Genomic DNA, 12944 nt, shown 5'->3' with positions numbered 1-12944 from the left:
GGCAGGAACCTTCCAGTCAACCCCCGCTGCCTCCACTCCACAGAGACGCGGCGGTTGAAGTGGCTTCAGTAGCAGTCAGCTGTGGCTCCTACCATACCGAACCTGTGCCTGCTCTCCTTACTTCCCTGTCCCATCCCCGCTGCTTTCCTGTCCCATCCCATCACCGCTCTTCCCTGGGGTTACACTTCCTAGTTAAACAGTATCGCCTTCTGCCCGCCGCCCTGCTTTCTGAGGAACCTCGGCAAAGACACTGTGTATATTTAATTAAGATACGGTTAGATGAATAGGCTCCGAGGTCAGAGAAATGAGGTTTCCATCCTAGTCAGTTAGTTACTTAATCTCTTCATGCCTCCGTTTTATGGTCCGTGAACAGTGGAATAATGTCTGCTTGAAGGTGGTGTTATGAGCATTGAGATTTAAGTAGCTCCGGGTATGTTATCCAATCAACTGTTAGCTGTCATTATTACTGCCAGGCTGGTGAAGAATAAATATCCCCGAAGATTAAGACAGTGATGGTGGTGACAGACTTCCAGCAGCACCTTGTCCTTTTCCCAGTGCCCCATGTCACAGTGAATCCGCATCAACCCCTGGAGTAGGTGGATGGACCTTTACCCTTGCCTTAACGGCAACTTTTAGCGATCTTGGTTTGCAGAGCTTACTGAGAAGGAAGACATAAATAAGGGTGTGAGTAACTGGCACCCACGTGGCAGCTCTGGGTGCCACGGAGGAGAAAGGCGGAGCTGGCCACCCTCCGTGGCCCTAGTGTGCAGCTGCTGATTTCTGCTGTTCACCACTCCTGGGGCTTGAGCCAGTCACAAGCTCCTTCAATGGTCTCCACAAATGGTGCTCGGTATGCTGGGTTGCCCACAGAAGGCAAGTTCATGGTGACGGAATGGCACTGCTCTCAGAATTCTGGCAAAGGGAGGGATCTCCAGTTCTACTGCTCTGCTCAGAATAGAATCACTTGAAAATGGAGTCATGGGAGGCTCTGGTTTGGATTCTTAAGTGAACTCAGACAAGCACTCATTGAAAGTACAGAAGGGAGACCGGGGCAGTGTTGATGGATTAGATTTGTATGTCCTTGCTGCTGGAATCACTGCAGTGTAAGCCTTTAGGTTGATTTTGCTTGCAGAATTTTGTAATAGCCCATGTTTGGCTTCCCCAGCTGGTGCTTTCCTCAAATGAAAAATTCAGTAAGATATATCTAAAGAAAACAAACATTTGATTAGTTACTGTAGCATGCTTGTAATGAAAGGACAGGTTTTTAAAACAGTGTGTATTCAAATATAAGGTTTCTAAAGCAGCCTTTTCCAAAGTAATAAACCATTATTTGCAAATTAGTCACTAAAGATACACTGAGTAGCTTGAGCTCTTTTTTGTTTAGTGTTGAATAATTCTATATACTTCAAGGCCAAATTTTCTTCACTTAGCTTAATTGTCAGTTAGATGAATGGAAAATAGCATGCTACTAATTCCAATTTATTTTTGCTTTGATATAGTCAAAAATTCATGCAGCAAGGAAGAAAAGGAGGTCAGACTATGATCTGACAACTTTTTCTTTTTTTATTATTCATATTTTGCTATAATTGCTAACATTCACCTAATGATTCAATTAAATTACAAATAAAATACACAGTTGACATTTTTCTCATAAAAAGAAAATATAAGGTTTAGTATAATTACAGGGAATAAAAAAGACATACTTGTACAGTTAATTTTTCCATTTTCTGTGAAGTAATACCCTGTATGATGAAAACCTTTGTAAATGGGTTTAAGTTGACTCTGTTTTGAAAGTTGCTTCAAGTGGTCGCCTGGTTTTGAATTACCCTTCTCAAAGGCCCATCAGCTCATATTATTCTCAAGGAGACTGGTTCTCCTAAAGACATCAGGGGATCTGGTAGTTTTGCTTGTTTTTATGTGTACCAAATTCCATCTTTCTGCTCAAAACAGTCTTCATAGCTGAATGAGTCTGCTACTTCGAAAATAAGCTCAGAACTGTTCATGATTAGAATGGATTTTGCAAAATTGTTTATAATGTGTGTGGCACTGATGAGGACCTCTTTCTTTTGGAAAGGGATTTATTTGTTCTAGGGGTTGCCTGTTGTCTGGCCAGATTAATTCTTGTGTGGTTTTGCATATATATAAGTGTGCGGGTGGTGTGTGTGTGTGTGTGTGTGTGTGTGTGTGTGTGTGTGTGTGTGCGTGCGTGTGTGTGTGTGTGTGTGTGTGTGTGTGTGTGTATGTGTTGTGTGCTTGGGATGTATTTGCACGTGTTTTGTGGGGGGCCAGAGCTTGGCGTCTTGTGTTCTTGACTATTCTCCACCTCATTTGCTGAGGCAGGATCTCCTGGAGAGCTCACAGCTTCTCAAGTCAGCTAGTCTAGCTGGCCATCTTGCCCCAGGGACTCTCTGTGTCCTCTTCCTCTCAAACACTAGGACTTGTAGTAATGTTGGAGTAGGAGTAGCAGCAAGGCTGCTACCCACACTGGTGTTTATGTGGGTGATGGGGAGCTAAAGACCTGTCCTCACACTTGCAAGGCCAGCACTTTGTCTCTTGAACTACAAACTACCCCCCCCCGCCCCCACACTGTGATTTATTAGTTTTGGACCCTGAATCCATGGTTGAGGTAGGACTTCCCAGAAGGCAAAACGGGCAACCACTGCTGTTAAGTACAGTGTGTTTACGTCTGTGTGTAAATCTCAGGTTTGATGTGTAAAGTGGAAGCAACTCTGTGCCATTTGGGTTTTTTTTTGGTTTGGTTTGGTTTTGTTTTTGAGAGCTGTTAAAAATGAGGCAATTTATTTTTAAAAAATTATATTTTAAATATGATATTAGAAAAATGAAAAGTGATTTACAAGAGACATATAGTAGTGGTCTTCACTCTCTGTGCCTACTTATTCACTGCTGTGCTTGTCTTTACAATGGGGTGATACTGGTCTACATGGTTGATGAGAAGAACTTCTGATTGCTGTTGACGAAACACCCTAAAAACACTGAGAGCTTTCTATAAAATGCTAAATCAAAATTTGCCACTGTTGTTGAAAAAATTACTTAGGGAATGTTTGTTGGGAACCTTGGATCGCTAATGAAAGGTGTTTGTCCTGCTGGGCCTTCTGTTTTTATTACTGTCTTGTGCTATAACTCACTGGTTATGTGCTGCATTTGGTTGGATGTTGATGGTGGTCGTGGTGATGATGATGATGATTTTTAAAAAAAATTATTATTATTTTAGATTTATTTATTTATTATGTATACAGTGTCCTTGCATGCCAGAAGAGGGCACCAGATTTCACTATGGGTGGTTGTGAGCCACCATGTGGTTGCTGGGAATTGAACTTAGGACCTCTGGAAGAGCAGTCAGTGCTCTTAACCACTGAGCCATCTCTCCAGCCCCAATGATGATTGTTTTACTTCAAAACTGTTCCCAGATAGAATTTTGGTAATTTTTCCTAGAGGTACCTTATGAATTACAGCGTAATTCATTTAGTAAAAAGACATCCAACAAAATTGACTTTTGCTCATTTCATGCTGTCCTGCACACCTTCCTGAAGTTTTCACTCAAGCCTCTCTTATTCTGTTTGAAATACTATCCTTAGAGGTTCAGTGGTTAAGAGTGCTTGCTGCTCTTCTAGAGGACCCAAGTTCGGTTCCCAGCACCCATGTCAGGTGGCTCACAACCACCTGGAAGTCTAGCTCCAGGGGATCTATCATCCTCTTCTGAACTCTGTGGACAACACACACACATACAGAGAGAGAGAGAGAGAGACAGAGACAGAGAGACAGAGACAGAGACAGACAGAGACAGAGACAGAGAGACAGAGACAGAGAGACACAGAGAGACAGAGAGAGACAGACAGAGAGATGACAGAGGCATAAATAAAAAATTTTAAAACAAGTTCTGCCCTTCGAGAAGGATTTAGAGTCCTCTATCTCTACAATGATAAATTTTCCGTCAATTACAAAATAATTAAATAGAAAAACCCTAAGAGGCTTTTAAAAATGTTACAGAACATGAGGAATGGCTTGTAAGTGGAAGTTGTCACTTCCATTTCCCATAATTAGATTTGCAGAAAATACAGGTTGTAGACTCCTGGTGTCATCTCTTAATTTTCTCGGTGGCAAATGGACTGCCTTTCCAGCATCCTTATCCCAAAGGGGATTTGATAAAACTTCATTTTCATTTCATTATAATGGATATAATTGCTGAAATTCATTTTACAGTTCTTAATATATCCTGAGTAGAAATTATATCATTCAAAGAAACCTAGAGAATTTTAGAAGCTGAAAAACCTATTTGTAAGCTACTGGACAGCTCACAAATCTGTGGGGGAAGCCCCCAGCCGAGACCAATGCCCACAGCGTGCTGCAAAGACGTCATCTCTGGACACCGGTTGCTGCAGTTTGCACTGCTGCGATCCCGGGCATCGATGTGCCAGCTGCCATGATTGCTACTGCCAGTACCACCCACCTCCAAGATCCGTCTGATGAATGGGGATTGCTGGAGTGCGTGAGTCCACCCCGGCTGAGGAGTTCGGGACTTGACGCTGTCTGCTTAGCAATGAGAGGTGGCCTAGCAGATCATGTTCTTCCAACCTTGGAAAGAGGCTGAGATACTAGGAGACCAGAAGGAATGGAATGGTAAGGACTCAATCATGACTTTAATAGAACAGGAGCCTGTAAATTTGTGAGTTTGATTTTCTAATATGTATATATTATATATATATTATAATAAGTATATAATATAATTATATTATATTTTATACATTTATATATTAGATTTTATAATATGTATATAATATAATATATATATATTTCTGCTTAAGGAAATTCTGCTTGAAGTAGAAAAATTAGTACCATTATTAATTGATGCTCATTAATGCATGTACTCATATTTCCCTATACATTTTCTGTAGGGTATTTCCATTTAATGTAGCATTCAAATGCTTTTCATTGCGTGACTGGAAAAAAAAAATCAAAAAAGCCAGTGGGCAAGAACAAGAGATTCCTTTATTGTTATCCATTTCCATTGTAGATTGCTGGTCTTCTGTTCCTTAGTTTATATCAGACGAAGATAGCGATTGGTGCCGAGGCTAGGCCAGGATTTTAACCAGCTCCAGATTAGCGATTGCATCACAGTGGTTCTGACTGCCCATAGCCTTTGCTCTAAATCTAATTATCAATTTTATGGTTCTCAACATTGCTGCTGATCAAAGCTTTCTCTTTTCCTTTTTTCCCTGAGTATAGTGTCTGGCTCTACCAGAACTATGACACATGCTGGTGACTTTTACAAACCAATAATGTTTTTTGTAAAGGAGTCCAATCGATGAGAGAGAGGAGGGATTCTATGAGCAAGGGACATCGAGATCATGATGGGAAAAATGTACAGAGATGGCCAGCCAAACTAGTGGAAACACATGAACTGTGGACCAACAGCTGAGGAGCCCCCACGGTGCTGGACTGGGTGCTCTGGATAGGCGAGACAGTTGTTTGGCTTGAACTGTTTAGGGGGCCCCCAGGCAGTGGGATCAGGGTCTGTTCCTAGTGTATGAGCTGGCTTTTTGGAGCCCAGTGCCTGTGGTGGGACACCTTGCACAGCCTTGCTATAGGGAGGAGAGGCTTGGACCTGCCTCAACTGACTCTGCTGACTCCTCCTGGGAGACCTTGCCTTGGAGCAGGTGGGAATGGGAGGTGGGTTGGGGGGGAGGGATGGGGATGGGAGGAGAGGGGGATCTGTGGTTGTCTTGTAAAATGAATGGAAAATTTAATAAAATCAATAAAGGAAAAAAAATTACCAACAATATTCCTCGGGGAATTTCATCAGATTTTGGTTTGATAAGCTCTCATTTGAAATAGATTTTGAATTCTTTCAATGTAAAGATGCCTGATGTTGAATAAATGTACCAGATAAAGTTGTCATGTGGACTATATTGGGAATTGACTCCTTTTCCAGTTTGGGTATTTGCTGCTCAGCTTTTCTTGAAGATTTGAGAAGAAAGAAACTTCAGCTTTGCTTTTATCTAATAATGGCCAGCAAAGAAAGCCTGGAGCCTTTCCCCAATGATTTTTCATTAGCGCTTGACAACTCAACTTATTTGCTAGATAACATGTCCAGATAGGCTCTGTTGAACTCTCCTTTTGAAACAAGAATAACTTAAAAAAACAGAAAACTTCAGTTTGGTTGTATATAAATATTACTGTCTTCTTGGCTCCAGCTGCTGCTGTATTGGATAGACTCTTCCATTCCTGTATCTACCTGTATATATAATCCATAGATTGTATTCAGTCCAAGAGACAAAACAATACAAAAACAATCCAGTGCTGTTCAAACCTTCAATTCTCACATGAATTCAAACCTTCAATTCTCACACGATTTAGCACGCCTCTCCCTTTGACTCACAGGATGGCAGGCTCTGAGACCCGCATTATCTCTGCCCAGTTCTCCTGATGATGATGTGATGGAGAAAGGGTGGGATGTTACATGCAGGAAGCTGGGTATGTGACGATGATGTTCTGTTGGAAGCTGGAGGCCCCTGTGTGGTCAGTATTCAGGGACCTCTCTTTGTGGGCTGGGGAGAGAATGCACGTGTATTTTGGACAATATGATTGGAATGTCCTGCTCCAGTGTGGTGGCACTTGTCATGGTGAGAGAAAGCTCCCATGGGAAGGGAAGGGGAAACTGTAGAATGGGCTCAGGAATTCCAGCCATTTCTTCCAATTCTACCCCTCCCTCCTATTGTTTGCTAATATGTATTGTGTGCAGAAATGCTTCAGCCTCTCAAACACTGTGAACTTGCTCACCTCTGGTTGTACTTAGCTTTCTGCAGTATGTAAGGTACCTAACATCATTAGCTTGGGTACCTTATTGCTAAATCCTTGGTTAAATCTGGGTTTCCCAAAAATAGACCCTAAGACCTGGAATTTATTTAGAAGGTGATTCCAGAAAACAGATAAACGAGGCAAAAGGGACGCAAAGCTAACGAAGAGTGTGTCAGAGAAAGGGTTACCACAGGTGCAATTGGAAGCCTCCATAAAGACTGTGGATGCATGGGAAGAAGCAGAGCATTGTCCACTACTGTCCATTGACTCAGGGCTTGGGCATTAACTTCCTGGCATTTCTGCCCTGGCTGCCTGTGCAGACACTCAGAGGGTCTGGAATCGCCTGCTGGTGACCCACAGACCAAGATGATGGAACACCCCTTAGGTATGAGCTGATTACATGTCCAGCAGAACAAAAGAGAGCTTGGCAGACTCCTCTCTTAGATCTTTTTTGCTTTCTAATTTACATCTTGAGTTCCTTTTTCCCCCCTCTGTCCTGCCCCCACTTATAAGTATTGGGATCTCTGAGTCCTGGCTCTCTAACTACCAGCTCCATGTGCCTTGGGTTTCCATCTGTGTGGTGGAGACAACAGTAGTGCCTGATGTCACACAGCTGAAGTCAGTGTGAGAAGCAGGTCATTGAAATAGCTGGGATAGTGCCTGGCTTGTAGTATGCATCCAGCATGTATGCGCTGTGGTTATTATAGTGGATGGAGAAGTGGAGCTTCTTGCCATTTATAAACGTTTCATTTATAGCTAGCAACTGACGAGGCTGGGTTCTCAGTTCGGTGTTTAGTCCTTGCACTTGTTTGCAATCTAAGTCTCTGTCCATCACACCACCACCACTTGCTACTGGACGTCTTCCCCAGTCTCAGCTCCTTACCTTACAATCATTGCCTCTAACGCATCATCCCGACAGAACTGATTTTAATAGTAAGGATAAATAAGGCATAAGCAGATTGCTCATTAAAGATTATTGGCATCAGACATATGCAGGTACGTGTGACCATGTTGGATATACAGTGATATGTCTTTGCCGAGGTAATACCAACCCCTTCCAATTCAGTTCAGATGGAGTAAAAGTACTTACGGAACACCTGTTGTTTTCCAGGGTCCATCCTAAGCACTTGAAGCATGAGAATCACAAAGCAGGAGAAGGAAAAAAAACAAAACAAACAAACAAACAAACAAAACCCTCTGTTCTGGTGGCATTCACCATCAAAATAAATGGAAAAAAATAAATAGGTGGAAATGAGTAGATGGAAAAATAATGAATTTTAAAAATCATGATGATCTTCCTGATCACCAGGTGATGAGAGATCACCACCCTGGCTTCTCTCTGGTACTCAGTCTGCACAATTCACATGATTGAGTGCCTAGTTAAGGAATTCTGAGCGCTCGACAGAATAGAGTGGAGCTATTGCAGTCCACCGAGGGAAGCCTCGCTTGAAAATATTTGGCTTACAGATCAATAACTCATAAGAACAAAATGGCTTTATAAAAGTTACAGTCTGTGATCTGTGAGGGTACTAGGAGCCCTTAATAGGCTCATGGGGTTATTCTGACTGGGAGGATCCAGCAGAATTCCTGAAGTAGCTATGGTGGCCTCTGAGGTCCCAATATTCATCATTGTTCAAAAGGGGGCATGTACCTATGACTACTAATGTACATCCTTAATGGTTTAAACGACAAATGAAATGGGCTCTTGGTTATTGGTAAATCTTTAAATTTGGAACAGATATGCGAGATTTGGTCTAAAGCAAGGAGCTTTTGTTTTTTGGGTCTTTTTCACTCTAGGAGAATATAAGAGGATCCTGCTATTGACTCAATAAATAGTAATCACCTCCTATGTGTCAGGCACTATATATTCTTGTTCTTTGTTCCTATGTGTATATATAGGCACATATGACTTTATAGACGTGCAAACACTTGGTAGTCGCTGCTCAGAACAGTGGGTATTAAATATGTAGCACATGCTGTTTAAGCGGCTCGTCTGAGCATTTCTGCTTTGGGTAACTTTTGTATTATTACTTCATGCTTATTTAATCTTGTTTTGGGTTTTGGCTCCACATCTAGCCTCTGAGCGCTTCCAGACTGAACTGTACAGTAAGCTCCCCCTTTTTCTTTCGCTGTTATCCCTTGGAATTAGTAGCGAGCTACTTCTAAGCATCACACAGATGCAGGCATTTACCAAGGTTGCAGCATCTCTAAGGGCAACCGTCTACACTTTTATTTTTATTTTATTTTTATTTTTTGATGGGGAGGGGAATATTACACAGGCCGGGCCGGTAGTTTCAAACTCACTGTGCGGCCAGAGACCTTGAACTTTGGATCTTCCAGCTTCCAATTCTGTCCGGTGTGCTGGGATTATGGGAGTAGCTAGGCTACTCCCACACCGGGTTTAAGCTGTGGTGGGGATCGTCAAACTTGAGGCTTCAGGCATGCTAGGCGTTCTGCGCCCCAGCTCCAGATGCTTTTCGTCAACCGTTGAACCAAGTAAGCTGACAGAGAGGTCGCTGATCAAAGAATCTTGTTAAAGGAGTCTGAAGCCAGGAAAAGGCGTCTATAGCCAGCCAGCGTGGGGATTCTGTCTGAAACCAGTTCTCAAGAAGCTGCTGGGCAGTGGACCACACTTGGCAGATGCAAAGTTAAATAAAACCGAAGCATCACAACTCAGATCCTTACACACAGATCAAAGAGTCATAACAGTCCCTGGACCCTGGCCACCGCAGCCCCTGCAGGGCAAGCCTGTAGACCTGAGTGCTGTTTGCAGAACCCCCTCCCTCCCACTCGAGAGTCCGCCCCGGGTTCCTTCCTCAGCCGCCCCAGTGCGGCGTCCCCGAGGCCCAGAGTGGCTGCCAGGTGCGTTGGGACGCCCCACCCTCTCCGGCTGGAGAGCGGGCAGACCGGTTCTACTTGTCTTGGTCGGAAGGAGACAGAACCAACTCCAGACAATTGGAGGCGGTGAGGCCCCGCTGTCTCCTCCTCCCTCGCCATCCTTCTAGCCTCTCTCTGAACTTTTCTACCTGACGCTCGCGACGCTCGCAGAAAGCAAGTCCCCAGCCCTGCAGCCTGCCGAGCCCCATCTCCAGCGACGGGTGTGAAACCGTTCAACTCAAAACACAAACACCAGCCACTGACATGTTTTAAGAAACGCTCCAGTTGGATGAGTGCGGAACCAAAACAGACCAAGCGGGGAGGCAAAGAAGGGAAAGCAATTGGCCCAATTCGGTTGGAGCAGCGGGCTCGTGTTACACTCCCTTTGCCAGTTAGCGTCGTGGGCGTTTGTTGCTGTGTTAATTACAGTTCTTCCCGGAGTCGGAGGCGAGAACAGCCCTCGTGGAACCGTTTCAAGTGGAACGTTCCACCAGGAAGCAAACAACTGCCTTCCTGCCCAGCTGGGAGGGATTCCACCCGGCCGCCCAGGGCGGGGCGGCGGGCGCGTCCCGCGGGGCTCTGCGCACGCGTCCTGCGGGGCCGAGCGCACCTGCTTGCGGTTGGCATCGCGCTGCGGATCCGCTTCGACGGCGCTCAGGTGCAGGGGAGCGGAGGAAGTGCAGCCGAGCATCGGCTCCCTCCTTCTCCCCCCTCCTCCTTGGAAGGGGTGGTGGTGGTGGTGGCGGGCTCGGTGAGCCAAGGAGCGCGCGCTTTTTTCTTTTTTCTTTTTCCCGTGTATTCTCTGGTTCCTGGGGCGTCAGTCCTGTTTTATCTTCGCGTGGGTTGGGGATGAGGATGGGAACAGGTGGCTCCGAAGGAATCCGGGACGAACGCGAGATAGCGCGGCCGGGTGGAAAGTACACGGCCTTCCAGATACAATGAGCTGGCTCCAGACTCGCTGCCCTTCGTCAGATATGTGACCTTGGGCAAAGTTGTTTCATCCTTCTGAAAGGCTCCAGTGGCCTCGCGCGCAACTCCACAAGAGGCGGTGCTTGCATGTGCTGCTATTGGCTCTCTTGCCAGGACTTATCTGAACACAAACCTCACTCACTGTAGCCTATCAAGAAGCACTCGGGGGGGCGGGGGGTAGGCATGTAGTTCAGTTGGCAGGGCTCTTCAGCACCCAGTAATGTCAGCGGGGGCGTCAAGATTTCAAGGCCATCCTTAGCTGCACCGAGGCCAGCAGAAGCAAAACACGAAACAAGTAAAAGCCTTTTAAAATTGCCATTTCACACACGAGAGAGCCAGGTCCTAGAAATGCTTATATATATATATACCTGAGGTCAAGAGGTGGAGTCAGGGTAAGAAACATGGTCTAATTACAAAGTTCATGTGTTAACCACAGCCCTAACCTGCATGTAAATGATTATGTAGATGTAGAGTGCCTGAAAACAGCAGGATGGCAGCTGTTTTCATCACTATAGGAACATAAACAACAAAACTGACGTTAGAGTGTGTCCTCTGTGCACTGGAGAATGAAGGGGCAGAGCGGTCTTGGTGATTACCTACCGCAAGCAAAGGCAGTTGGATAAACAATAGGAAATAGGATGTGAATGCCAGTATCAGCCTCGCTGGTCTATTACAGCCTGCACATACTTAAATACACTGAAAATTACTTAGGCCAAGCCGCTGGGTCAGTATTGGCTCAGTAAGTAAAGGCGTGGAGCTGAAAGTTGTCACCTACCTGCTCCCTATCACTTACTACAATACTGACCTAGCAGTTTTCTTCCATTTCAGAAAAATGCATTCCCTGCTCCCACCCCCGCCCCCATGGTACTATTTGGGCATCTTAAGAATAAAATTCTTGGAATCGACTCAAAAGCTGCAATCCAAAAACCATGGTGTGTACTTGAAACTACTACCACTTATGCACACTTAAGGCCTGGCACAGACGCCTAAGATAATATATGGGAAATGCTTTGGAAGAAAAGCACTGGTAATGATTTTTTAAAAGGATTCCATGCATGTTTTGATTGTCATAATAATCTTATCTGAGGAAATTTTGTCATAAAAGCGTGACGCACACTCAGTTTCATGCCGTTCTTGGTAAAGTCATTTTCCGAATAGTTGTAGGGACAGGATGGGAAAGGCACAGCCTGGGAAACAGGTTAGGCAGGGCGTGGTATGGCCTCTGCTGTTGTGGAGATAGGGGCAGGTATGTAGGTTCCAAAGAGAACAGGGTGCTCAGTTTTCCCCAGGGCAGTCAATGCTGGTTCTTGGGCTAGTTTAGATCTGGCTGGGGATCTGTACCCTGAGTTAGCTGCCTTCATTAAAGACCACAAGCTTGGTGGCTTAAAATAATCAAATCTCACACTTCCATAGGTTAGAAATCTGACAGAGTCCGTCTTATTGGGTGAGGCTGTAGGGGCAAACCCATTTCCTAGTCTTCTAGGGTTTCCAGTTCGGGCACCTTCCTCTTTCCTGAGAATCAGCAATGGTATCTCAAATTTGTACATTGCATCATCCTGCTAGCGATTTCTGCTCCCCTCTTCCTCTTGTAAGGACCCATATGATCACATTGGGCCCATCCAGGTAGCTTAGGATCACTTCCCTATTTTAAGGTGCCCTGATTAGCAAACCTAGAGTCATTTGCATCCCTAATGCGTCTCTGCAATTTAATCTAAAGTATCTACAGGTTCCTAGGATTAGGATATGGCAATCTATGGGGGCCACACATTCTGCTCATTTGGGTAGCAAGCACAGCCTTAATTAATTCATAAGCACATGCTTAGTGTTCCCTCTGTAAAGGTGCTGTTAGCCGGGACTTACAGGTCCCCCAGCTCTGCCCTTACTAGTTAGGTTAATTCAGGCAAATTATTTAACCGTTTAACCTGCAACATCCACATCTGTAAAGTGAGGATCATGATAGTACCTCCCTTATCAGATGGATGTTTTAATTAAATAAGATGATGCTGGGAAATAGCACAGTGCCTGGCATGTGACGAGCCTTAAGTTTGGAGCTGTTATTATGTATCATGAGGATTATAGAGTGTCTGCTTTCACAGAGTTAGCAGGAGTAAGGCATACTCACACATACACATGTAGAATAAGATAACATATAGGATAAATACTAAAAAATATAAAAAAATATATTACACTTAGTTCTTAACTAGTTTAGTGCTGTTGAGAGAAGTAGATATAAGATATTCCCAACAATTAGGAAATGCCAGGAATAGATGGGGCAGTTGTGG

The 12944-nt window shown here is 44.4% G+C and overlaps 1 long non-coding RNA gene across 1 annotated transcript; it reads right to left on the bottom strand.

The window, feature by feature from the left end:
• Window positions 1–246: 246 nt before the first annotated feature.
• LOC119088710 lies at window positions 247–10789 on the bottom strand. The gene is made up of 2 exons (XR_005092406.1): window positions 9121–10789; window positions 247–1204 (listed from the first exon to the last, which is right to left on the bottom strand). It is a non-coding gene; the product is annotated as an uncharacterized LOC119088710 (long non-coding RNA).
• Between the last annotated feature and the right edge of the window lie 2155 nt (window positions 10790–12944).

This window comes from Peromyscus leucopus, chromosome 11, assembly GCF_004664715.2.
Source record: "Peromyscus leucopus breed LL Stock chromosome 11, UCI_PerLeu_2.1, whole genome shotgun sequence".
NCBI classification, from domain to species: domain Eukaryota; kingdom Metazoa; phylum Chordata; class Mammalia; order Rodentia; family Cricetidae; genus Peromyscus; species Peromyscus leucopus.
This window is presented reverse-complemented; position numbering and strand designations above follow the sequence as displayed.